The 26,596-nt window shown below is 52.7% G+C and overlaps 1 long non-coding RNA gene and 3 pseudogenes across 4 annotated transcripts; all 4 read left to right on the top strand.

The window, feature by feature from the left end:
* LOC306808813 lies at positions 1 to 26,587 on the top strand. The gene is made up of 2 exons (XR_013776107.1): positions 1 to 2,289; positions 26,542 to 26,587. It is a non-coding gene; the product is annotated as an uncharacterized lncRNA (long non-coding RNA).
* Positions 5,361 to 8,245, top strand: LOC306808779 (protocadherin alpha-2 pseudogene; annotated as a pseudogene). The gene has a single exon. The product of its transcript is annotated as a protocadherin alpha-2 pseudogene (transcript).
* LOC306808782 (protocadherin alpha-2 pseudogene) lies at positions 11,654 to 14,444 on the top strand (annotated as a pseudogene). Its single transcript has one exon. The product of its transcript is annotated as a protocadherin alpha-2 pseudogene (transcript).
* LOC306808869 (protocadherin alpha-13 pseudogene) lies at positions 19,034 to 21,880 on the top strand (annotated as a pseudogene). The gene has a single exon. The product of its transcript is annotated as a protocadherin alpha-13 pseudogene (transcript).
* Positions 26,588 to 26,596: the final 9 nt, after the last annotated feature.

Raw genomic sequence — 26,596 nt, 5'->3', positions numbered from 1 at the left:
AATTCAGACTGTCACAGCTCAGGTGACTGCTGTTTATAGCACCACTGCTGACAAAGGGCCACACCTTTCTACTTCCAACAGGAAATTCCACCCTAGAAAATAAATTCTTATGGAGAAATGTACTCTACTTGACTGTACTTCAGGAAAAAACAGTGCACAAAATCTCTTGAAGAAGTGATATATACCTTATTGCAAATAGCAAGCATTTTCTGAACTTTAACTTGACTTTCCCGTTTTGAGCATTTCTGGAATAAACTCTCATTTTGTAGAGAGTAGGCAAATAATTATTAGCTTACATGATTTCACAGTAATAAACTGTGAAAACAAGATTATTTTCCTAAGTGTTTAAACAACACCCCAAAAGAGTTGTGGTTTATTCTGGAAATGCAAGTTTTGAGAATTACAGGGTATTCAGATCCAGATGACATCTGGGAGAAGTGGCACATCCTGCACAACACCTTTATAACAAATATCTACAAGTGAGGACATTTCAGAAAGAGAAAAAAACTGATGAAATGAAAACTGTGTGGAATGTCTTCTCTTCCATGCTATACCTCTTAATTTGCATAATGGCCTGATGTGTTAGCACAGAAACCTGTAAGAAACTAGAAGGAATGAAAAACCCCTTTAGAAACATTGGATTATTTATTCAGTGTAATTTTGACTGGTGCTTCATATTTGATGAACAGCTGGGAGACAGAACACTCAAAATGCAGATAATTTCTGGAAATTTCAAAGACATCATCTAACGTTGCTTTTTTCTTACTTCATCTATTGTCTTTTAAGAAATACCAGCTAAGTGACCTTCTTGGCAAAATGTTTGAATTTAAATTTTCAATATATAGTCATATTTAAGACACACAAACATTAGAGTAAAATGTCTGCTGAAGAACCAATCATTCATATATAATGGAAATTACTTCAATTTCTATGCTACTCATTCAACTATTTACATCCCAAGGAGGGACCTTGCCCATAAAACTTTTCCATCTTGATTTTCCACTGCCCGAGAAGTGAAATTCATGAGTTTAGGAGGTAGTGCAAGAATTACAAAAACAAAATTTTCTTAAATTTCATTGCAATAATTTAAAATGTCAAATCCTTAAATGAACCGAAGACAAGATATAGCTCTTGCAGTTCAGTTTAAGAGCTTGACCGATTCATTCCAGGAACTAGGAAATCCCTGGGAAATTTCACGGAATTAATAGTTTTAACTTACAGAGTTGTTTTAGGCAGAACTTTGGAAACACCATCAAAGAAAGAGGAATTTGGTAAAATTAGCGCATTCAGGAATGATACAAAATCAAAATGGATCAAGACACCTAGAGCTGCACAGCACAATGTTCAGGTGGTTTTTGAATATCTCTGAGGAGGAAGACTCCAAAACACCTCTGGGGCAACTGTGCCAGTGCTCATTCACCTTCACAGTAAGAACAGGTTTCTGTCTTCCTGATGTTTGACAGAATAAAGTGTTTGTGTGTGTCTGTTGCCACTTGTCCTTTCACCACATACCACTGAAAACAGCCTGTCTCCACTTTCTTTGCACCTTGTCTTAGAAAGTTCATGTATTTTAGTGGATGATCTCCAGGTTGCCCAGTACCAGTTTGATTTTAGAAGGCATTTCTTTATAGCAAGAATGGTCAAATACAGTAACAGATTTCCTAGAGAGGTGAACAGTGCCCCAAGCCTGCTGGTCTGGATGAACATCCAGGATTACATCATCCCAGATGCCAAATCTGTCGTTTGTACTTGTTGAATTTCAAACTTCAGTGGTTGCCCAGTAGTCTAATTTCTGACAATCTCTCTGTAAGGCCTCTCTACCCCTGAGGGAAACCTTGTTTCTCTTAGTCAACAAACTTAGTTTCAATCGATTCCCAGGCCCAGGTTAGGTAAGAACATTGAAGAGAACAGGCCTGTAATTGAACTGTGGGTAACATCAGTACTGACTGGCCATGAGGAGATATTACTCCATTCAGCCTGATTCTTTGAGCCTGATGTGTCAATCCATTGCTCACTCATCCCATTGTGTACATTGGGCACATTTCATCCAGAAGGAGACTGTGAGAGACTTGGGGTCATTGTAGTAGCTACACATGTACAAGTGTCTGGGGGCTTGATAGTCATGGATTCTGTTCTTATGTAGGAGAGCTCTTCTCTGCCCTATGATGGTATGTACACAAGGAGGAGGAAAAGGAGAAGAGGAAAGAGAAAGAACAGAGAAGGATGGAAGGATGGATGAGTTTCCTGGCATGTCTCAGATGGTATCGCTGTACACAGACAGGGAGGATGGTAAGAATGGGGGACATAAAACTAATGACAGAAGAGAAAGAAAAGCAAACGGAAAATGCTGTAAAGGAATGCCACAAGGCAGCAACTAAAGATGAAAGATGACAACGAGAAGGAAGAAAGGAACAGCAAAGGAGACGAGAAGAGTTCACTGACCTTACCTCTAACCACTGGGCGGAGCTGGTTCCCAACAACCTCAGTCTCGACTAGAATACTCTGAGGTCTGCCCCTGATGCTGCGGAAGAAGTGTTGGAGGATCCGACTGCTTTTCTCTGCAATTGGGCGCCGGAAGCGAGTTACGCGGAGGACGAAGGAGGAAAGCAAAGAAAAAAGAAGTACAAAGAATAAAATGAAAGACAATCAGGGTCGGAAGACACTCCAGGAAGAGATTATCATCTCGGATCAGATGCGCGGCCGCTATTGCGAGGAGTGTAGGGCGGCGGAGCAGCGCAGGGTGTCGCTGCAGGCTCAGGAACGGCGTGTGGGCGGCTCCGCCCCGGTGCGGCGGAGAGCCCGGCTGTGAGCGCGGGGGGGCGGCGCGGGCCGGGCAGCAGAGCCGCTGCTGAGCTCCGGGCGGCGGCGGGGAGCCGTGCGGGGCCCGGGCCGGGGCCGGCAGGCACGGGCAGAGCGGCAGAGGCGAGAGCAGCGTTGGCAGGGATGGAGGAGCGCTGCCGCGCTGTGCTGCTGCGGCTGCTGGCGCTGCAGGCGGCCTGGGCGCTGGCGGGCGGGCAGGTGCGCTACTCGGTGCCGGAGGAAGCCAAGGCCGGCACGGTGGTGACTTTGAGTGGAGAAGTTTCTTTTCTGAGGAAATGGAGACGTTGTGTAGCATAAGCGATGTCATCGCGGAAGAAAGCTCCAGCTGCTCATCTGGAGATTCATTTCCCAGAGCTTGGGATAGAGGATTCCACTGGAAAACCTTGTCAAGACACCTTTCCTTTGATGTTGCTTGTTTGGGGTCCTCTCAGTTCCTTCTGAAGACCTGTGTATCCTTGGTATTGTGCATGCTCTTCCTACCCGATGTGAGGTCATCTACCATACAGAATTCGGAGCACTTGCTTTTGAAAGTACAATGTTCGTGTAACAGGGGCATTTCCAAGTATCAGACTTGCTTGCTCAGCCTTTTGTGAAGCTCTCCTTGTTTGCATCTCTGCTCTTGTCTTGGTAGGGAGTGGGAAGAGTTCTGACCAGAATCAAAAAATTTCCAGACCTGGCATTTTGATATGGCAGGATGCAATCTTCTAGTTTTCTTCTCTACTTCCACCGAAAACCATATTTTACATTTTTTCTTCTTTTGCTTTGGCAATGTGTTGGTAACAGTGGATGAAATTCAGACTGCAGAGTCTCTCCTACCTCACATGTAATAAAAGTGCATGAAGAAGCATTGTGCTCTGTTCAGTGATTTAGAGGCTTTTGCAAAATGTGGGTCATTTCCCCCCATTCATCTTCCCCAGAAATCTCTGATGACATTAAAAGAAAGTAGGCTTCAGAAAAAAAATTCCCTCCCTTGAAAGTAAATATTTTCTGAAGAAGGAGCCAGGAATACTTCAGGTAAGTTGCTGTTACCTAAAGATGAGTCTGAAAAACAGTTGTGCCGTTATATATATAAATTTTTGGTAATGGATTGTTCATTTTGGATTGACCAAATGTGCCTGGATTTGTAGTTGGACTGGATGATCCTTATGGGTTCAAGCCTTCCAGTTTGAGAAGTTCTGTGATTCCTTTACTGGATCAGCAGTGCACCACTGCCCCCTCTCATTTCTGTCTTCTTTGTCCAGACACAGTACGAGCAAATGACAGAAGCAGGAATGCAGGAGGGACCATAAGACATTTCTCAGAGTGGATGAGTTGGGAGTCAGGAGTGTGTTCCCAGAGAAAACGACACTGATAAAATGACTTTGTTGCCTTGACCCCGTGGATCAGGCTACACAGAGGCATTCCACAGGGACTAATGGCCCTGGGGCTGGACATTCTTGCTGTGTGTTTCTGACTGTGCTGGCCTGCCTGGAATATGAAGGCAGAAATTTCCATTCATCATGCAGGTGGAAAATGATTCCTGAAGATTAGTTCTTCTTCGAGGCATATGAGGAGTGTTTGGAGCTGTGGATACTCGGTATTTTTTCAGCATTCAGGAAGGATTCATGTGCTGGGCCGTGGTTGGGTTTGAATCCCTGAAGAAAAGATTGCCCTGGGTTGTTCGTGCTTAGTGTAGTCTGTTTGCACTAATGTTCACGTACCTAGGGATTTGGCCTGTGTTTCTGTGGGCTGTGAATTCTCTCTATGGAGAGGATGGGGCCTGAAGAGTGTGGTTTCCTTGCAGATGGTGAGGTGAAAGAGCGCTCTGTCAGCCTGGCATAGGCTTGAAGTGAGCAGGAAGTTTGTTCCTTGAGTGGAGATATGAGAGACGACAGCAGAGAGGAACGGGAACTGTTCCCCACGGCATGTTCGTGCTTCATGGGGAGGGTGATGTAATTATGTGGAACAACACATTGATTAATGAGACAAAGAAGAAGCAAAGAGAGAAGACGAGAGGAAAGTGTGTGTGTGTGAAGTGAGTGAAGAGAAGAAATTATTCCCAGAAGTATTCCTGAAATGAAGGACAAGTTTGCTAGTGTGCCACAGATGCTCTCACTGCACACAGGAAAGGACGAAAGCAAAAAAGAAGGCGTAAAAGGAGTGAGAAAAGAGAAAGACAGAAGATGCTATGAAGGAGGTAATTAAGAATGGAAGAAGACAAAGAGGAGAAAGAAAAAAACAGCAAGGAGGTATGCAACCATTTTACCTGTAATCGCTCGGTGAAGCTGGTTCTGAAGAGCCTCTGCCTCGATTAGAATATTCTGTCTTCCATACTAATGCCACGAGTGTCGCGTGACAAGTAAATTGAGTTGATGGATCCGGGTTGTTTTTTCTGCTGTCTGGATACGGAGGCTTCTGTCTAGTTACCCGAAGGGGTAAAGAAGACGGTAAAAAAAAAAAAAAAAAAAACAAAAAAACAAACAAACAAAAAAAAACCAACAAAAAACAGGCGGAAGAATAAAATTAAAGACAAGCCCGATTGAAAGAGAAAAATAAAAGGACGTGTCCGTGCCGAAGTGAAGCAGAAGCGATGTGGCGGAGCGAGCGAGGCGGCGGAGCAGCGCAGGGTGTCGCTGCAGGCTCAGGAACGGCGTGTGGGCGGCTCCGCCCCGGTGCGGCGGAGAGCCCGGCTGTGAGCGCGGGGGGGCGGCGCGGGCCGGGCAGCAGAGCCGCTGCTGAGCTCCGGGCGGCGGCGGGGAGCCGTGCGGGGCCCGGGCCGGGGCCGGCAGGCACGGGCAGAGCGGCAGAGGCGAGAGCAGCGTTGGCAGGGATGGAGGAGCGCTGCCGCGCTGTGCTGCTGCGGCTGCTGGCGCTGCAGGCGGCCTGGGCGCTGGCGGGCGGGCAGGTGCGCTACTCGGTGCCGGAGGAAGCCAAGGCCGGCACGGTGGTGGGCCGCCTGGCGCAGGACCTGGGCCTGGAGGCGGGCGAGGCGGAGGCGCGGCGGCTGCGGCTGGTGGCGCAGGGCCGGCGGGCGAGCGTGGAGGTGAGCGGGGCGAGCGGCGCGCTGCTGGTGAGCTCGCGGCTCGACCGCGAGGAGCTGTGCGGCAAGAGCGCGCCGTGCGCGCTGCGCCTGGAGGTGCTGCTGGAGCGGCCGCTGCGCGTCTTCCATGTGCAGCTCGAGGTCACCGACATCAACGACAATGCCCCCGTCTTCCCCGCCGCCCGAAAAAACCTCAGCATCGCGGAATTATCGGTGCCGGGGTCTCGTTTCCCGCTGGAGGGCGCGTCGGATGAGGATATCGGAGCGAATGCGCAGCTCTCCTACACACTCAGCCCCAGCGAACACTTTTCGGTAGATTTACAAAAGTCAAATGACGGAAATCTTGTACCCGATCTTGTTTTAACAAAATCCCTGGACCGCGAGACGATTTCGGTGCACCGGTTGGTGCTGACAGCGACTGACGGGGGCCGGCCGTCTCTGACAGGCACCATGGAGCTGCTGATCTCGGTGCTGGATGCGAACGACAACGCGCCCCAGTTCAACCAGTCGGTGTATAAAGTGCAGCTGCCCGAGAGCGCTGCCGTGGGAACACTCGTGGCGCGGGTGAATGCCACTGATGCGGACGAAGGAAGTAATAGCGAAATGACTTTTACCGCGATCAGCTTCATTCCGCCTAGTGGACGAGATGTGATTTCCGTCAATTCGAAGACAGGGGAGATTCACCTCACAGCAGCTCTGGACTTTGAGGAAGTCAGTGTATTAGATTTTCGTATTGAAGCGAGAGATCAAGGCACACCTCCGCTTTCGGGTCACTGCCGAGTTGTGTTGGAGGTGCTGGACGTGAACGACAACGCGCCGGAGGTGCGGGTGACGTCGCTGTCGGTGCCGGTGTCGGAGGACGCGTCGGTGGGGACGGTGGTGGCCCTGCTGAGCGTGTCGGACCGAGACTCGGGGGAGAACGGGCGCGTGCGCTGCTGGGTGTGGCCGGCGCTGCCGTTCGGGCTGGAGGCGACGTTCGCGGGCTCGTACTCGCTGGTGCTGCGCGAGGCGCTGGACCGGGAGCGGGTGTCGGAGTACGAGGTGGAGGTGCGTGCGGAGGACGGCGGGGCGCCGGCGCTGCGCGCCAGCCGCGGGCTGCGGCTGCCGGTGTCGGACGTGAACGACAACGCGCCCGCGTTCGCGCAGGCCGTGTACACGGTGCTGGCGCGGGAGAACAACGCGGCGGGCGCGGAGCTGGCGCGGCTGTGGGCGCGGGACCCGGACGAGGCGGGCAACGGGCGCGTCAGCTACTCGCTGTGGGAGGGCGGCGCGGGCGTTGGCGGCGGCGGGGCCGCGCCTTCGAGCGGCTGGCGTGCGGCGTCGAGCTACGTGGCGCTGGACGCGGAGAGCGGGCGCCTGTGGGCGCTGCAGCCCTTGGACTACGAGCAGCTGCAGGTGCTGCAGTTCGAGGTGCGCGCGGTGGACGCGGGGGAGCCGCCGCTCTGCGGCAACGCCACGGTGCAGCTCTTCGTGCTGGACGAGAACGACAACGCGCCGGCGCTGCTGCCGCCCGCGGGCTCGGCGGCGGAGGCGGGCGCCGTGGCGGCCGAGGCGGCAGCGGCGGCGGCGGCCGAGGCGGCATCGGCGTTGGCGGGGCCGGGCTCGGGCTCGGGCACGCTGTGGGCGTGGGCGGCGTGGGGGGCGCCGGCGGGCCAGGTGCTGGCCAAGATCCGCGCCGTGGACGCCGACTCGGGCTACAACGCGTGGCTGCGCTACGAGCTGTGGGAGCCGCGCGGCAAGGGCCCGTTCCGCGTGGGGCTCTACAGCGGCGAGGTGAGCACGGCGCGCCCGCTCGACGAGGCGGACGGCCCTCGCCACAGGCTGCTCATCGTCGTGCGCGACCACGGCGAGCCGGCGCGCTCGGCCACGGCCACGCTCAGCGTCTCGCTGCTCGAGCCCGCCGAGGCGGCGCTGGCCGCGGCCGCGGGATCCTCGGCGGGCTCGGCCTCGGCCTCGGCCTCAGGCTCGCGCTCGGCCGCGGGCCTGGAGCTCGGCGCCGCTGCGGCCAGCGCGGCCACCAACGTGTGGCTCGTGGTGGCCATCTGCGCCGTGTCCAGCCTCTTCCTGCTGGCGCTCGTGCTCTACGGGGCGTCGCGCTGGGCGCCGCGGGCGGCCGTGCTCTCGGCGCCCGGGCCCACGACGCTCGTGTGCGCCAGCGAAGTGGGCAGCTGGTCCTACTCGCAGCGCCACAGCCGCAGCCTGTGCGTGGCGGACGCCGCGCCCAAGAGCGACCTCATGGTTTTCAGCCCCAACTTCCCTCCGCCGCCGCCCGGCCCCGCGCCCAAGGACTCGCAGCCGGAGCCCTCCGCTCTCCTCCACACGGTCAGTGCCACTGCCTTGCTCTCCTCTCTCACCCCTTTCCAACCCTTCTGTCTCTCCAGGTGTTCATGCTCTGTGGGAATCTAGGCTCTAGGCCGTTCCCACGGCCCGAGAGCGATGGGTACTTGATGGGTGCTTAGGAATATCAACGGTACCTTTCCGTCTGCTGTGGGTGGGAAATAGATGTGTTGGGGTCTCCTGAGTTGGGATCTTGTGTATCTGAGGTTTGCTGTTGTGGGTGTGGCATTCTCCCTTTGAATGGAATCATTGCCCATTGCGGTGAGAGATGTTCAAAGGTGTTGGTTTTTCAGACAATGATTTTGCTTTTTGGTGTGCAGTGTTTCCACACGAGCTTGCTTAAAGGAGTGCAAGAACACTCAGAATGTTGTGGTTACTATCCCATAGGCACTATGTGTCACTTTATTTTCGTTTCTGTCTGCCTAGTTTCTAAGTATATGTCTGGATTATTTTCGAAATCTTTCTTATTTGTATTCCGTCTGCAAGGGATTTGATGCAAGATGACAACTGGAACTTGAAGGGAAAAGTTCCTTTTTTGCTTTCTTCAGCAGAGTTGTTAAGGATGTAGGGAAGGTAGTGGGGACTTGTGCTTTGTTCATTTCTTGGTGTATCTTCTTACTTGGCTTAATAGGATAAGGTTTCAGGCAGACGATTATGCCTCGAGCTAAGTGTTACAAAGGGGCAATTTCTTTTTCTGCTGCCCATGTGGCCCTGGTTGGGGATTTTTTATTGCTGACCTGAGAAGTAGCTTGAAAACATTGACCAATTTGATGTTATTGCAAAATTTCCATTAAGTGCCACATTGTTTCAAAAGCCTACTGGGAGTTCAGGATAGGCCAGAAAGCCTGAATCCCTTAGTAGGTGATTACACTCTGCTAAATGCCATCTCCTGGCCCTGCGACTCAACAGCACCAGGTAATACCCTCTAGTTTTAACCTGTAATGGTGGCCACATTAGCAGTATAGTGTTCACTTGTTGTCATATTGTTGAGATGTGTATAGCTGCATGTCAAACATTGCACAGCAGCACAGCCCTGGTATTGTGTGGTAGAAACTCTCCCACCCATTTTATATCGCTGTTGCTGGTGCATATAGGCATTTGGTGTGGTTCTCCTGAATAATAAATCCATTTGGACTGGGATCAGAGCCCACAGCTCCAATCACAGAATCTCTAATATCTCAAATGTACAACTCAGTTGTATTTCCATATGAGGTTGCTGAAAAGGCAAGAAAATTCCGGGTGAAGTTCAAAAAGCAGGAAAGTCTGTTTGCTAGACAGTGGGTGGCTGTGCAGACCTTTGTATACTCCTAGTGCTGATTATGGAGGAAGATGAGGATATGCAAAGACCTGGGTCATGCTCACAATGGGGTTTACAGCTGGAGCTTGATGTTAAGGTGGAGCAGTGTCTGAGTATTCTGGCAGTGGTCCTGCAAGTGGCACTGAGTAGCATCTGGAAAGGCATCAGAGAAGAGTGACCATGAGTAGAGAACAGTCTGGACTGGAATGGAGATCCTGGATAGAATATGGTCTTCATCACTGGGCAAAAGGTCGAGAATATTTGCTTAGATGTGGAGATGCCATTTCCCATGGCACAAGATACAGGATTTCTGTAGAAAATCTCTGGAAGGTTCCCAGCGCACAATGCTGCTTGCCCAGCAGCAGAGATTTCTACCAGCACCTCCAGAAGTTCTGCATATCTTATGGTACTCTTGTTCTTCATGGTATTGCTGTTTGGACCGTAGATGTCATGCTTGCCTTCAGTTAGTTGCTGTTGATTTGGAATGTTGTTGCACAAAGAGAAGCTTTTCAAAATGTGGATGATGATGCAGAACCACCTCTGAACCTCTCCTTGACTGCATCTGTCCTGGGAAGGGAAAGAAAGGGAAGAGTGGGATCTTCAGAAATTCTATCTCTCCTTTCTCCAACCCTGCCCATCCTTGTGTTTTATTTTATTTCTCTCACATGTGCATGGTGTTGGTAAGAGTGGTTAAGGTGCAGACTGCTGAATTTTGACAGCTCTCAGGTGTCCGGTATTTGGGCCATTTCCCACCATTGTGGGGCATGTCTACTGTGCTCTACTGAACTAAATTTCATTTTGAGATAATGTCCTTAGCTTTCAGGCATTCTTCCTTGCTTGTCCTTTTATAGAAATGCATAAGGGACACTGTGCACTGTCCAGTTTCTGCAGAAAAGGCACAAAAATTAATTTTTGTCCAGCTTGCTCAGAAAAACGGAGGTTGACTGAAAATAAAATTTAAAATCAATACTCGTGTTCCCAAAATATTCCTTCTGAAGAAGAGCGAATCATTGATGCTACAGGTAAGTCACTCGCACATAAAGTGGATGAACCTGAGGGATAGATGTACTTTTATTCCTTTTCAATTTGGATTGATTAAATATTGACTCTCTCAGATGAGCACAGCACCACTGTCTGCACTTGTTCTTTTGTTGCTGATTCCAAGCACAGCCTGACTGTGTGGCAGCCAGCAGGGATGGAGGAAGGATCACAATCCATTTGGTGGAGTTGCTGTGTTGGGAATCAAGGGGATGTTCTTAGTGAAAATATCGTGGTGTTACCTTCATGGCTTCAGTCTGGCTTCTTGTCAGGCTGTTCATGCTGATGGATCCGAGGTGTTTGGTGGGGACTCCTGCCCCTGGATACCGAGGTTCTTGGTGTGTTGCCGTGACAGTACATACCTTCCCGAAAGAGAAAGCAAGAACCTGACATTTATTGTACAAGTGGAAGATGAACTTGAAGAACAGCTCTTCATTGTCATATAAGAAAAGCACTTGAAAGCTGTGGCAGCTTTTCCAGTGTTCGGTGATGATTTGGGCCCTCTGTAGTAGCCACACATACACACATGTCTGGGGGCTTGATTGTCGTGGATTCTCTTGTTTTGTACGAGAGCTCTTCTCTACCATATGATGCTGTGTGCGCAGAAAGGAGGAAAAGGAGAAGAAGAAAACGAGTAGGGAAGGATGGAAGGACGAATAAGTTTACTGGCATATCTCAGATGGTATCGCTGTACACAGAAAGGCAGGAGGGTCAGAAAGAGGGATGCAAAAGGAATGAGAGAAGAAAAGTAAGGAAGGGAATGTAAAGGAATGCCAAGGAGGTAATTAAGGATGAAAGATAACACCGACAAGGAAGAAAGGAACAGCAAAGGAGCTGAGAAGTACTTACTGACCTTACCTCAAATGTCTGGGCGGTGCTGGTTCCCACCAACCTCCGCCTTGATTAGAATGCCCTACGATCTGCCACTGATGCTATGGAAGTAGTGTTGCATGATGCGAATTCTTTTCTCTGCAGTTGGGAGCCGGAAAAGACTTGAGAGTTACCAAGAGGACGAAGGAGGTATGCCAACAAAAAAATAATATAAAATAAGACGAAAGACGGGCAAGTTAGGAAGAAAAGACTGCAATAGATGTTCATCCCAAGTCGGATGCTCGGCGGAATTGCGAAGCGTGCGAGGCGGCGGAGCAGCGCAGGGTGTCGCTGCAGGCTCAGGAACGGCGTGTGGGCGGCTCCGCCCCGGTGCGGCGGAGAGCCCGGCTGTGAGCGCGGGGGGGCGGCGCGGGCCGGGCAGCAGAGCCGCTGCTGAGCTCCGGGCGGCGGCGGGGAGCCGTGCGGGGCCCGGGCCGGGGCCGGCAGGCACGGGCAGAGCGGCAGAGGCGAGAGCAGCGTTGGCAGGGATGGAGGAGCGCTGCCGCGCTGTGCTGCTGCGGCTGCTGGCGCTGCAGGCGGCCTGGGCGCTGGCGGGCGGGCAGGTGCGCTACTCGGTGCCGGAGGAAGCCAAGGCCGGCACGGTGGTGGGCCGCCTGGCGCAGGACCTGGGCCTGGAGGCGGGCGAGGCGGAGGCGCGGCGGCTGCGGCTGGTGGCGCAGGGCCGGCGGGCGAGCGTGGAGGTGAGCGGGGCGAGCGGCGCGCTGCTGGTGAGCTCGCGGCTCGACCGCGAGGAGCTGTGCGGCAAGAGCGCGCCGTGCGCGCTGCGCCTGGAGGTGCTGCTGGAGCGGCCGCTGCGCGTCTTCCATGTGCAGCTCGAGGTCACCGACATCAACGACAATGCCCCCGTCTTCCCCGCTGCCCGAAAAAACCTCAGCATCGCGGAATCGTCCGTGCCGGGGTCTCGTTTCCCGCTGGAGGGCGCGTCGGATGCGGATATCGGAGCGAACGCGCAGCTCTCCTACACACTCAGCCCCAGCGAGCATTTTAAAATCGATGAAGTAAAACAGTAATTCTCGCAGCAAATTCCTTGTTTCTGGTACTCACGAAATCTCTGGACCGCGAGACGATTTCGGTGCACCAGTTGGTGCTGACAGCGACTGACGGGGGCCGGCCGTCTCTGACAGGCACCATGGAGCTTCTGATCTCGGTGCTGGATGCGAACGACAACGCGCCCCAGTTCAACCAGTCGGTGTATAAAGTGCAGCTGCCGGAAAATACCGCCCCGGGAACTGTGTTTTTCCAGGTAACCGCCACAGACAAGGATGAGGGAATAAACCGAGAAATACATTATTCTTTCAGCGACACAATTTCCGCAAAAATTCAGGACATTTTCAAAATTGACGAAAAGTCCGGAGAACTACGGACTGCCGGGGAAATGGATTTCGAGGATATTCAGTCATATGACCTGGAGATAGAAGCGAGAGATAAAGGAACGCCCCCGCTTTCGAGTCACTGCAGCGTGGAACTGAAGGTTCTGGACGTGAACGACAACGCGCCGGAGGTGTGGGTGACGTCGCTGTCGGTGCCGGTGTCGGAGGACGCGTCGGTGGGGACGGTGGTGGCCCTGCTGAGCGTGTCGGACCGAGACTCGGGGGAGAACGGGCGCGTGCGCTGCTGGGTGTGGCCGGCGCTGCCGTTCGGGCTGGAGGCGACGTTCGCGGGCTCGTACTCGCTGGTGCTGCGCGAGGCGCTGGACCGGGAGCGGGTGTCGGAGTACGAGGTGGAGGTGCGTGCGGAGGACGGCGGGGCGCCGGCGCTGCGCGCCAGCCGCGGGCTGCGGCTGCCGGTGTCGGACGTGAACGACAACGCGCCCGCGTTCGCGCAGGCCGTGTACACGGTGCTGGCGCGGGAGAACAACGCGGCGGGCGCGGAGCTGGCGCGGCTGTGGGCGCGGGACCCGGACGAGGCGGGCAACGGGCGCGTCAGCTACTCGCTGTGGGAGGGCGGCGCGGGCGTTGGCGGCGGCGGGGCCGCGCCTTCGAGCGGCTGGCGTGCGGCGTCGAGCTACGTGGCGCTGGACGCGGAGAGCGGGCGCCTGTGGGCGCTGCAGCCCTTGGACTACGAGCAGCTGCAGGTGCTGCAGTTCGAGGTGCGCGCGGTGGACGCGGGGGAGCCGCCGCTCTGCGGCAACGCCACGGTGCAGCTCTTCGTGCTGGACGAGAACGACAACGCGCCGGCGCTGCTGCCGCCCGCGGGCTCGGCGGCCGGAGGCGGGCGCCGTGGCGGCCGAGGCGGCATCGGCGTTGGCGGGGCCGGGCTCGGGCTCGGGCACGCTGTGGGCGTGGGCGGCGTGGGGGGCGCCGGCGGGCCAGGTGCTGGCCAAGATCCGCGCCGTAGACGCCGACTCGGGCTACAACGCGTGGCTGCGCTACGAGCTGTGGGAGCCGCGCGGCAAGGGCCCGTTCCGCGTGGGGCTCTACAGCGGCGAGGTGAGCACGGCGCGCCCGCTCGACGAGGCGGACGGCCCTCGCCACAGGCTGCTCATCGTCGTGCGCGACCACGGCGAGCCGGCGCGCTCGGCCACGGCCACGCTCAGCGTCTCGCTGCTCGAGCCCGCCGAGGCGGCGCTGGCCGCGGCCGCGGGATCCTCGGCGGGCTCGGCCTCGGCCTCGGCCTCAGGCTCGCGCTCGGCCGCGGGCCTGGAGCTCGGCGCCGCTGCGGCCAGCGCGGCCACCAACGTGTGGCTCGTGGTGGCCATCTGCGCCGTGTCCAGCCTCTTCCTGCTGGCGCTCGTGCTCTACGGGGCGTCGCGCTGGGCGCCGCGGGCGGCCGTGCTCTCGGCGCCCGGGCCCACGACGCTCGTGTGCGCCAGCGAAGTGGGCAGCTGGTCCTACTCGCAGCGCCACAGCCGCAGCCTGTGCGTGGCGGACGCCGCGCCCAAGAGCGACCTCATGGTTTTCAGCCCCAACTTCCCTCCGCCGCCGCCCGGCCCCGCGCCCAAGGACACGCAGCCGGAGCCCTCCGCTCTCCTCCACACGGTCAGTGCTCCTTCCTTCCTTCCCTTCTCTGCTCTTTCTCATCCGCCCCCTGGATAGCTGCTGTTTGAAGGCGGGCTCAGTTGCCATGGCTTAGAGACACTGGGTATTTGGCGGGTGCTTAGGGATGGCAGTGACACCTTTGCGTCTCTCACGGCGTCATTGCCCAAGCCCCCGGCTCTTTCTGAGGGGCTTCCAGAATGTAGGTACGGCAGCTCCCTCGAGCAGTTAGTGCAGGCAGCTGAGGTTTGGTGCTGTATGTGGGAGTTTCTCTTGAATTAAGTTACTGCTTTGTGCGATATGAGGTGCCCATGGTGTGAGATTTGAAGACAGCAAGGTGGTTCTGTTGCTGATGTGTAGCCTTTCCACCCGCGTTGGGTGAAGGAGTTCAAGACAGCCAGGCTGTGCTGGTGAGAGACTCATAGGTGCTCTGTACCACCTCACTGCCTCTGCTGGATGTTTGCCGTTTTGATATTCATTTGTCTTTTTACTGCATACTCTCCTCCTACTTTCTAACTGTGAAGATAAGTGAAGGTCTGATGAAAGTTGAGAAATGGATACACAAGGACAAAAATTGTTTGCTGTGAGACTCATTTAGAAAGTAGGATAGTTGTGGCACAGATTTTCCATGATCTTCCCATGACCTTTTTACAAGTATCATGTTGTTCCCATTGTAGTATATAGTATATATTATATTGTATATAGTATATAGAATATACTATATAGTATATAGAATATATTACATAGTACATAGTATAAAGCATTCAGGGAGAAGAGTGTGAGCCAAGGTCCTGTTGCTCTCCTTCCAGAGGATTTTCATTTCTGACCAGGGACCAGCATGAAATACACTGGCTTATTATGATATTCTTTCAAAACTTGCATCAGCAATGTCATCCTTTCAAAAGCTCTGGAAATGTCTTCTGTAATAAAAAAACAAATGCTACTATCCAAAAAATCTAAGAACCACCATTCTCCACCAAGACACAAATCAGATTTTCCTAAACAGTAGATCTCACGTGTTAGACATGTGCTCTCACCAGCATATTAGAGTTTTTCTCAGAACATGACATCAATGGCATCACCATGTAGAGTTCTCCCAATATCACATTTACAAAGGGTTTTGCTCCCAGGTATGTCACATTTCCATCTGAGGTGGCTGAAACATTACAAAACAAGAACTGTCAGTATCAGATATTCTGCAGTAACTGAACTGATAATGCCGTTCCTGAGTTTTCTATGGTTCTGTCATTGCTGAGAAGGATACTCAAAACCCATGTCTAGTCTTGAGATACGAAAGGCAACTGTGGTCTGTGACAATTGAATAGGGCCTGGCCATTCCCCTCTGGAGGGTGACCTTGAGAAGTGGGAAAACATGGTTTTGGGGAAGCTGCAAATCCCTGGGAAGGCCATGGGTCAGGACATAAGAAAAGAACATGAGATGATATGCTTGTCTTGAGAACAGGTTTCAGACTGGTGAGTGGAGGATGCTTAAATGAAAGTGTGAGGCAGGATGAGAACAGAATGCTTTTCCCAAGTGTCATTTCCCAGGCCCTGAGGCTCTGGAGTGGGACACCTTCCTGATCATGAGACAGTGTGTGATACTGAAATGCTCACAAATGTTCCTTTGAGGTTGTCAATATCTTTCATCAGAGACAAACCCTTGTGCTGCTGCCTGCCTGGTGTAGGCCATGCCTTGGTAAGAGCTGGTGAGATGGAGAGTGCTGGATGTTGTGTGATGAGCTGCTTGTTTCAGAAATGGTGCTCGGGAAGGGGAACATTTCAAGCTGCTCTCCTGGTGTAGTGGTGAGCATGCTCAGCCACTGGTGTTTCCTCGATGGTTCCTTGCTTCTCCTCAAGTGGGATTTATAAGGACACATGAAGAGGCTGTAATCTTTGTGTGCTCAACTTTCCCTACTTGTGCATTGCACAGGTGGCCTCAGGAGAGATGGTTTGTCCTGAAGTCACACAGGGCTCCTTGTTATTTGCAGATACAGACCTGCTCTGCAGCCGAGCTCTGTTTCTATGTGATACAAATTCTCCCACTCAATTGCCTTTGTGACTGCTTTTGTGCTTTGGTATTTGCTGTGCTTGCATTGATGATATAAAGATGTGTGGGCTGGGATCAGAGCTGTCACAGCTCTAACCACAGAATCTTCATGAACTCTAAGTGGTGAAGCAGCTTTGTGGTGTTTCCAGCTGAGATTGCTGAAAAGCAGCAAAGCCTTGGTGGCGAACAGGCAGCTGGGAGAACCTGCCAGATGCTGGATGGCTTTGCAGTCCTCAGTGTGTTCTCTATGCCGTTCATGAGGGAAGGTGAGGATGTACAATGAATTGAATCACATGCAGAGCAGAGTTTTCAGCAGGGTTATATTGCTGAGTTCCGGCAATGCTGAGTATTTCGGCAGTGATCCTGCATGTGGCACTGAAAAGGGCCTGGACTCTTGAGGTGGGGAGGGTGAGTTTGAGTGGAGAAGAGTGTCCCAAGGCAAATGTGGATACTGGGCAGAACACAATCTGTGCCATTGGAGAAGAGTTATGGAGTTCTCATTTAATATGGCATGGGGTGAAAAAGAATGTAAGTAGCAAAACCCCATGTGCATAGGGCTGCTCTCCTGGGATCCTGTCAGGACCTCCAGTAGTTCTGCATATTCTTGTGCTTATTTGTGCCCTGTGACATAGCTGTTTGTGACATTACCTGCCATACGTGACAGATAATGCTTGTATTTTGTGTAGAATGTTGTTTTTCAAACAGAAGGTTCTACAAATTTATATCATCACGCCAGGCATCATGGAACATGACCTTGGTTACTTCTGTGCTCTTGATCTTATTAGGTAGCAGAGGTTGCTGGTAATATGAAGGCACACTGTCTCTTGAAACCAATACTCCTGGAATTTCTTGTTCTGAAAAAGCAATCAGTGATGCTAGAGGTGAGTTGCTTGTAGCTGAAGAAGTTGTGTGTGAGGGGCAAATGTACTTTGGTTCCTGTTCAGCTGTGGTATCTTCATATTGGATTGACTGAATTGCCTCTGGGTTAGGAGCAGCAGTGCCTGCTCTCTTTGCTTTCCTGTTGCTGCTTGACACAAGGTGAGTATGTGGGGGCCAGGAAAAATGTAGACGTGACATGAATACATTTTTTGGCATTGATGTTGTTGGGCGTGCAGCAAATATTCTTATTGACACTGTGTTATTGTTACATTTGTGGCTTTTGGTTGGATTTGCCGTGGGAACATGAGACAGGAAGAAGAGCTCTTCTTAGACGTGTAAGAGGTGTGCTGGGTAGGTGTGATGTCACTGTGCTTTGTGACATTGGGGGAGCGCTGTGCTGGGCTGTGATGGGTTTGAATTCCTGAATGAGACTCGTCAGTGTTATTTGGAATCGTTGGAGCCTCTTTCATTGGATGCTTCAGCAGCTGTTTCTTTGACTTTTGTGCCAGAGGGTGGTGGAACCTGTTGTGATGTAGCAGAGCTGTTCTTTGCCATCTGACTGCCTTGCTGTGCTATTGCACGTCCTTGAGAGGACTGGAGGCTGAAGAGTGTGGCCTTTACCCTAAAGGGAGGAGAATTGGCAGGTGCAAGGACAGGAGGTAAGCAGAAATGGTGTTTTTTGTTCCTTATTCACAGGGATAGGAGGAGGTAGGTAAGAGAAATGAGAGCTCTGGGCCAAGGGCATATCTTTGCTTTGTGGCAGGGGTGCTGTAGATATCCTTAACGTGTTTTGTTGAAAGAAAATATTGAGCCGAAGTTACAAGGACACAAGCAGAAAATATGGAAGGCAATGTCAAAGCACAAAAAACGAGGAAAGATAAAAAAAAAAAAAAAAAACAGAGAGAGGAGGAAGAGCAAGGAAAAAGAAGTAGAATGAAGGAGATAAAAATTACAGAATGTGATCTTTTCCCAAAGCACGTTCCCGTTGTTCATTGTGAGCACGTTGAAAACGTTTTGGCCGAGGCAAAACAGGAGACGAATACTCAAGGTGGAATCAGAAAAGGAGGGGGCAAAATAGGACAGCGAGAAGTAGGAAAGAAAAGAACAAGGAAAAAGAAGAAAGAAAGCGAATTGACAGAAGGGAAGAAAGAAGTAGCAAATGAAAGTATGAAGTAAATTTCACGCTAAGGAGCTCAAGTAAAAATAAAGCCAGAGGGAAAGCAAGGGAGAAAAGTACAGGATAGAACAACAGAAGCAAGGATACAGGCGATGACCACAACGCACCTACCTCTGCTGACAGTGCTGGATTCGGTACCTAACAGGACTCCATCACAGTCATAGCATCGAGTTCTGGCGCTCATGACTCCGATTTTGATGGTCAGTGGCGCGGCGCCGGAGACAACTGAGGACCATTCCAGTGAGGAAAAAGAATTGTGGAGGATGGTAAAAGAAGATAAATGAAGTAAAGAATAGGAAACAACAGGATAATGACTGAGGAGGAAAACTATTCGGAGATGGACGAAACAGAAGAATAGAAGACGGTGGGAAAGTAGGAAAGAGAAAGAGGAAAAATTATTTAAAAGAGGGAATTGAATGAAGATAGGGAAATCAAATAAGAAGGACGAAGTTAGAAGAAGATATGAAGGACGGTCTGTAATGAAACAGCGAGCGATACGTAAAATTAATAATAAAAAGAAAGAGAAAGAGAGTATGAGAAAGCTACACCGGAGATGACTATTGCCGGATCGGAGGCAGAGGCGATGTGGCGGAGCGAGCGAGGCGGCGGAGCAGCGCAGGGTGTCGCTGCAGGCTCAGGAACGGCGTGTGGGCGGCTCCGCCCCGGTGCGGCGGAGAGCCCGGCTGTGAGCGCGGGGGGGCGGCGCGGGCCGGGCAGCAGAGCCGCTGCTGAGCTCCGGGCGGCGGCGGGGAGCCGTGCGGGGCCCGGGCCGGGGCCGGCAGGCACGGGCAGAGCGGCAGAGGCGAGAGCAGCGTTGGCAGGGATGGAGGAGCGCTGCCGCGCTGTGCTGCTGCGGCTGCTGGCGCTGCAGGCGGCCTGGGCGCTGGCGGGCGGGCAGGTGCGCTACTCGGTGCCGGAGGAAGCCAAGGCCGGCACGGTGGTGGGCCGCCTGGCGCAGGACCTGGGCCTGGAGGCGGGCGAGGCGGAGGCGCGGCGGCTGCGGCTGGTGGCGCAGGGCCGGCGGGCGAGCGTGGAGGTGAGCGGGGCGAGCGGCGCGCTGCTGGTGAGCTCGCGGCTCGACCGCGAGGAGCTGTGCGGCAAGAGCGCGCCGTGCGCGCTGCGCCTGGAGGTGCTGCTGGAGCGGCCGCTGCGCGTCTTCCATGTGCAGCTCGAGGTCACCGACATCAACGACAATGCCCCCGTCTTCCCCGCCGCCCGAAAAAACCTCAGCATCGCGGAATTCACCACCCTGCCGGGGTCTCGTTTCCCGCTGGAGGGCGCGTCGGATGCGGATATCGGAGCGAATGCGCAGCTCTCCTACACACTCAGCCCCAATGAGCATTTTAAAATCGATGAAGAAAACAGTAATTCTCGCAGCAAATCCTTGTTTCTGGTACTCACGAAATCTCTGGACCGCGAGACGATTCCGGTGCACCGGTTGGTGCTGACGGCGACAGACGGGGGCCGGCCGTCTCTGACAGGCACCATGGAGCTGCTGATCTCGGTGCTGGATACGAACGACAACGCGCCCCAGTTCAACCAGTCGGTGTATAGTGTACAATTGTCCGAGGACTCCATACAGGGCACGCTAGTAGCGCGTATAAATGCCACGGACCTGGACGAAGGAACGAACAGAGCTGTGAAATATGAAATCCATACAATTGTTCCTCCCTCTGCCTCAGATTTATTCAGCATTGATTCGAACTCTGGGGAGATCAGATTGATAGGCGCCCTGGATTTTGAGACAGTTAATTTATACGATCTAAATATTAAGGCAACAGATAGAGGAACACCTCCGCTGTCTGGTCACTGCAAGGTGGAGTTAGAGGTCCTGGACGTGAATGACAACGCACCGGAGGTGCGGGTGACGTCGCTGTCGGTGCCGGTGTCGGAGGACGCGTCGGTGGGGACGGTGGTGGCCCTGCTGAGCGTGTCGGACCGAGACTCGGGGGAGAACGGGCGCGTGCGCTGCTGGGTGTGGCCGGCGCTGCCGTTCGGGCTGGAGGCGACGTTCGCGGGCTCGTACTCGCTGGTGCTGCGCGAGGCGCTGGACCGGGAGCGGGTGTCGGAGTACGAGGTGGAGGTGCGTGCGGAGGACGGCGGGGCGCCGGCGCTGCGCGCCAGCCGCGGGCTGCGGCTGCCGGTGTCGGACGTGAACGACAACGCGCCCGCGTTCGCGCAGGCCGTGTACACGGTGCTGGCGCGGGAGAACAACGCGGCGGGCGCGGAGCTGGCGCGGCTGTGGGCGCGGGACCCGGACGAGGCGGGCAACGGGCGCGTCAGCTACTCGCTGTGGGAGGGCGGCGCGGGCGTTGGCGGCGGCGGGGCCGCGCCTTCGAGCGGCTGGCGTGCGGCGTCGAGCTACGTGGCGCTGGACGCGGAGAGCGGGCGCCTGTGGGCGCTGCAGCCCTTGGACTACGAGCAGCTGCAGGTGCTGCAGTTCGAGGTGCGCGCGGTGGACGCGGGGGAGCCGCCGCTCTGCGGCAACGCCACGGTGCAGCTCTTCGTGCTGGACGAGAACGACAACGCGCCGGCGCTGCTGCCGCCCGCGGGCTCGGCGGCGGCGGCGGCAGCCGAGGCGGCATCGGCGTTGGCGGGGCCGGGCTCGGGCTCGGGCACGCTGTGGGCGTGGGCGGCGTGGGGGGCGCCGGCGGGCCAGGTGCTGGCCAAGATCCGCGCCGTGGACGCCGACTCGGGCTACAACGCGTGGCTGCGCTACGAGCTGTGCGAGCCGCGCGGCAAGGGCCCGTTCCGCGTGGGGCTCTACAGCGGCGAGGTGAGCACGGCGCGCCCGCTCGACGAGGCGGACGGCCCTCGCCACAGGCTGCTCATCGTCGTGCGCGACCACGGCGAGCCGGCGCGCTCGGCCACGGCCACGCTCAGCGTCTCGCTGCTCGAGCCCGCCGAGGCGGCGCTGGCCGCGGCCGCGGGATCCTCGGCGGGCTCGGCCTCGGCCTCGGCCTCGGCCTCAGGCTCGCGCTCGGCCGCGGGCCTGGAGCTCGGCGCCGCTGCGGCCAGCGCGGCCACCAACGTGTGGCTCGTGGTGGCCATCTGCGCCGTGTCCAGCCTCTTCCTGCTGGCGCTCGTGCTCTACGGGGCGTCGCGCTGGGCGCCGCGGGCGGCCGTGCTCTCGGCGCCCGGGCCCACGACGCTCGTGTGCGCCAGCGAAGTGGGCAGCTGGTCCTACTCGCAGCGCCACAGCCGCAGCCTGTGCGTGGCGGACGCCGCGCCCAAGAGCGACCTCATGGTTTTCAGCCCCAACTTCCCTCCGCCGCCGCCCGGCCCCGCGCCCAAGGACACGCAGCCGGAGCCCTCCGCTCTCCTCCACACGGTCAGTGCTCCTTCCTTCCTTCCTTCCTTCCTTCCCTTCTCTGCTTTTTCTCATCCGCCCCCTGGATAGCTGCTGTTTGAAGGCGAGCTCAGTTGCCATGGCTTAGGGACACTGGGTACTTGGCGGATCCTTAAGGAGGGCAATGACACCTTTTCATCTCTCACCTCATTCCCCCTTTCTTAGAAGGATCCATAATGTAGATATGGCAGCGTCCTCGAGCAGTCACTGTAGGCAGCTGAGGTTTGGTGCTGTCAATGGTAATTGTTCGGCTCTGGAATTAAATTACCGTCCTGTGAGACAGGAGGTGCTTGGTGGTATGAGATTTGTAGACAGCAGGAGGGTTCTGGTACTGATATGTAACATTTCCTCCCGTGTTGGTGAAGGAGTTCAAGGCAGCCAGGGTGTGGTGGGTATAGGCTCCCAGGCCTCACTGCCTTTGGAGGCTGTTTACTATGCTTTTGACTGAGATCTCCCCTCCACCTCTAAAATTGAGGTCGTTTGATGCCTATGATGGATGGTGAAACGTGGATATTCCAGCACAAAAGTTCTCTATAATCGTTCTACTATGAGACTCATTTAGAAAATAAGATGGTTGTGGCATAGATTTACTATGACCTTCGTATGATATTTTCCAACCTATCATGTTGCTGTGGTTAATAGTATAAAACCTTCGTGGAGAAGAGAGTGATTCACACCACGTGTTTCAAAAGATAATTTTATTTGTTGTTTTCGTGCTGCCCGCAGTTTTAAGGATTTACATTTCTGACCAGAGACCTAGTGTGAAGTGTACTGCTTTCTTTTGATGCTCTTGCAAAATTTGCTTCCATTGTGACATCAATGATCAAGACTTCAAAGGGATTTAAAAGTAGAAGTCTACACTTCAGTAATGAACAAACAAAGAAATAGTCCTCACCAAAAATCAAAACCTTTCTCCACCAATTCTCAAAGAAGATTCTGCTACACTGGTAGAATCATGGATTAGGGTGGTCACCTCACCACAATTTTGGTTCTTCTCTTGGAGCATAAGATGAATGCCATTGCTGTTTAGAGGTTTCAACATCACCTTTGAAAATACTATTCCCTTTGGGAAGCATTAAAAAGCTTGAGGTGTCGGCAAGCAGAGAGAGCATCTTCCATACACTGTGTTGATGATACCATCCATGGATTTTTATGCTGTATCACTGCTGGGAAGGATAAACAACACTCATATTAAACCTTGTGATAGGAAAGGAAATTGTCATCTGTTGTATAGAGTAGGGCCTGGTCCTTATCTGATGGGAGGGATGACCATGAGCAGCAGAAAGACTTGTGTGAGGAAACTGAAAATCCTTGGGGAGACCATGGATCGAGTCCTAAGAAAATATCAGAAGGTTATATATTTGTCTTTAGAACATGTCTCAGAGTGGGGCAGGCAATGATTTGTACAGGAAAGGGTGGGACAGGATGGGAACAGAATGTTGTAGCTGAAGTTGCTTTCCAAGGTGCTAAGGCTCTGGAGGGGAGGCCTTCCTGATAATGTGTGATACAGAAATGTCCCAAATATCCTTTGCAGTTATGGATCTCTCCACTGATGCTCCCTGCCCAGTGCAGGCTGTGTGTTGATAAGGGCTGGTAAGATGGAGAGTGCTGAATGTTGTCTGATCAAACAACCTTTTCATATTCAAGATTTCAAGGTGTTGTGGGAGGGGAATGCGTAGACTTGCTGCCCTTGTCCTTGAGTGCTTGGCAGGATATCAACGGCACCTTTGCATCTGCCGTGGGTGGGAAATTAATGTAGGATGGGATTTGGGATTAGTTAGGGTGTGTGGCTGAGGTTTGCTAGTCTGGATGTGTTGTTCTCCCTTTGAGTGAAATCACTGCCCATTGCTATGAGAAATGTCCAGAGGTACAAATTTTACAGACAATGATCTTGCTTTCCAGTGTGTATTGTTTCCATCTGAGGTTGCTTGAAGCGGTGCAAGGACACTCAGGCTGTTGTGGTCACTGTCCCCCAGGCACTTTGTACCATTTTATTTCCCTTTCTATCTGCCGACTTTTTTATATTCGTCTGGATTATTTTCGAAATCTTTCTCCTTTCTTTTCCCTCTGCAAGGGATTTGATGCAAGATGGCAACTGGAATTTCAAGGGAAAAGTTGCACATTTTGTCCCATTTTGGTTTCGACAATGGAGTCAGTAAGAAAGTAGGAAAACCAGTCGGTACTTTTGCTGTGATCATTTTTTTGCAATATCTTCTTGCTTTGCTTTGCAGCTTAAGTTCTCGGGCAGAGGAATATGCTGTGAGATAAGTGTTACACCAAGGGGAATGATTGTGCCCTGAGCTAAGTGTTATAGAGGAGTAATTTCCTTTTCTGCTGCCCATGTTCTCCTGGTTGAGAATCTGTGTAGATGGCCTGAGATACATTTTGAAAAGCATGGGCGTGTTTGATGTTATTTCAAAATTTCCATGGAGTGCCACATTGTTTCAAAAGCTTACTGAGGGTTCAGGACAGGCCAGAAACCCTGAATCCAACTGCAGGTGATTAAACGCTGCTAAATGCTGTCTGCTGGCCCTGGGACTCAACAGCCCCAGGTAATTCCCCCTTGTTATAACCTGCAACAGTGGCCACAGTAGCAGTGGGATGTTGTCTTGTTGAGATTATGGGTGGGATGGTGTTGAGATATGTGCACGTGCACGTGAAACCCTGCACAGCAGCACTGCCCTGGTGTTTTATGGTAAAAATTCTCCTACACTTTTGGTATTGCTTTTGCTCTTGTGTATGGTATTTGAATATGGTCTTGAATAATAAAACTCATGTGGCCTGGGATTAGAGCTCACAGATCTAATCACAAAATCTTGAGTAACTCGAAAGTACAACTCCATGTACAACTCAGTTGTATTTCCATATGGGGTTGCTGAAAATGCAAAAGCATTCTGGGTGGAGTTCAAAAAGCAGGAAAGTCTCTTTGTTAGAGGGTGAATGGCTGTGCAGGCCTCTGTGTGCTCCTAGTGCTGATCCTGAGGGAAGATAAGGATATGCAAAGGCCTGGGTCATGCTCACAATGGGGTTTGCAGCTGGAGCTTGATGTTAAGGTGGAGCAGTGTCTGAGTATTCTGGCAGTGGTCCTGCAAGTGGCACTGAGTAGCATCTGGAAATGCATCAGAGGAGAGTGACGATAAATAGGGGACAGTCTTGAGTGATGGGAATGGAGATCCTGGGTAGAATATGGCCTGCATCATTGGGGGAAAAGTCGAGAACATTTCCTTAGATGTGGAGATGCCATTTCCCATGGCTCCAGATGCAGGATTTCTGTAGGAAATGTCTAGAAGAGTCCCAGCACACAATGCTGCTTTCCTGGGATGCTGTCAGGACCTCCTGAAATTTTGCATGTCTTATGGTGTTGTTGTTCTTCATGGTATTTCTGTTTGTAACATATCTGTCATGCTTGCCTTGTTAGTTGCTGTTGATTTGGAATGTTGTTGCACAAAGAGACACTTTTCGAAATGTGGATGATACTGCTGAAGAACCTCTGAACCTCTCCTTGACTACCTCATTCCTGGGAAGGAAAAGAAGGGGAAGAGTGGGATGTTCAGGGATTCTTTCTCTCCTTTCTCCAATCGTGTCCATCCTTGTGTTTTGTTTTATTTCTCTCACATGTGCATGGTGTTGGTGCAACTGTATAGGATGCAGACTGCTGAATTCTGACAGCTCTCAGGTGACAGGTATTTGGGCCATTTCCCACCAGTGTGGAGGATGTCTACTGTGCTCTACTGAGCTAAGTTACACTTTGAGAGAATGTTCTTAGCTTTCAAGTGTTCTTCATTCCTTCTCCCACGATAAAAATGCATAAGGGACACTGTGCACTGTCCAGTTTCTGCACAAAAAGCAGAAACTTTTGTTTCTGTCCAGTTACCAAGAAAAATGGATAGTGTTACCTAAAAATATAATTTAATTCCAATACTCGTTTTCTCAAAATACTGCATTTTCTGAAGAGCAAGTCATTGATGCTGCAGGTGAGTCACTCGCACATAAAGTTTATGAATCTGAAGGATAGCTGTACTTTTACTATTTTTCAATTTGTGTTCATTAAATATTCACTCTCTTGGATGAGCACAGCACTACTGTCTGCTCTTGTTCTTTTGCTGCTGATTCCAGGCACAGTCTGTGTGTGTGGCAGCCAGCAGGTATGGAGGAGAGACCACAATCCATTTCATGGAATTGCTGTAGTGGGAATTAAGGGGATGAACTTAGTGAAAATGTGGTATTGCCATCCCGGCTTCAGTCTGGCTGTGTGACAGGCTGTTCGTGCTGATGGATCCGAGGTGTTTGGTGGAGTCTCATACCCCTGGGTACCGAGGCTCTTGGTTGTTCCTGTGACACTGCATGCCTGCCTGAAAGGGAAAGCAAGAGCTTATATTCATTGTAAAAGTGGAAGATGAGAAAGAAGAACACCTGTTCACTGAGATACAGGAAGAGCACTTGGAAGCTCTGGTTGGTTTTTCAGTATTCTTGGAAGATTTGGGCTCTTTGTAGTAGGCACGCATGCAGAAGTGTCTGGGTGCTCGAATGTCGTGGAGTCTGTTCTTATATAGGAGATATCTCTGCCACATAATGCTATGTGCATAGAATGGAGGAAACAGAGGAAAAGGAGAAGAGTTGAAGAGGAAAGAGAAAGAACAGAGAATGAAGGAAGGACGGATGAGTTTCCTGGCATGTCTCAGATGGAATCGCTGTACATAGAAAGGGAGGAGGGAAAAAATTGGGAACATAAAAGGAATGAGAGAAGAGAAAGAAAAGCGAAAAGAA

Source organism: Erithacus rubecula (assembly GCF_903797595.1).
Source record: "Erithacus rubecula genome assembly, chromosome: 16".
Classification (NCBI taxonomy): Eukaryota; Metazoa; Chordata; class Aves; order Passeriformes; family Muscicapidae; genus Erithacus; species Erithacus rubecula.
This window is presented reverse-complemented; position numbering and strand designations above follow the sequence as displayed.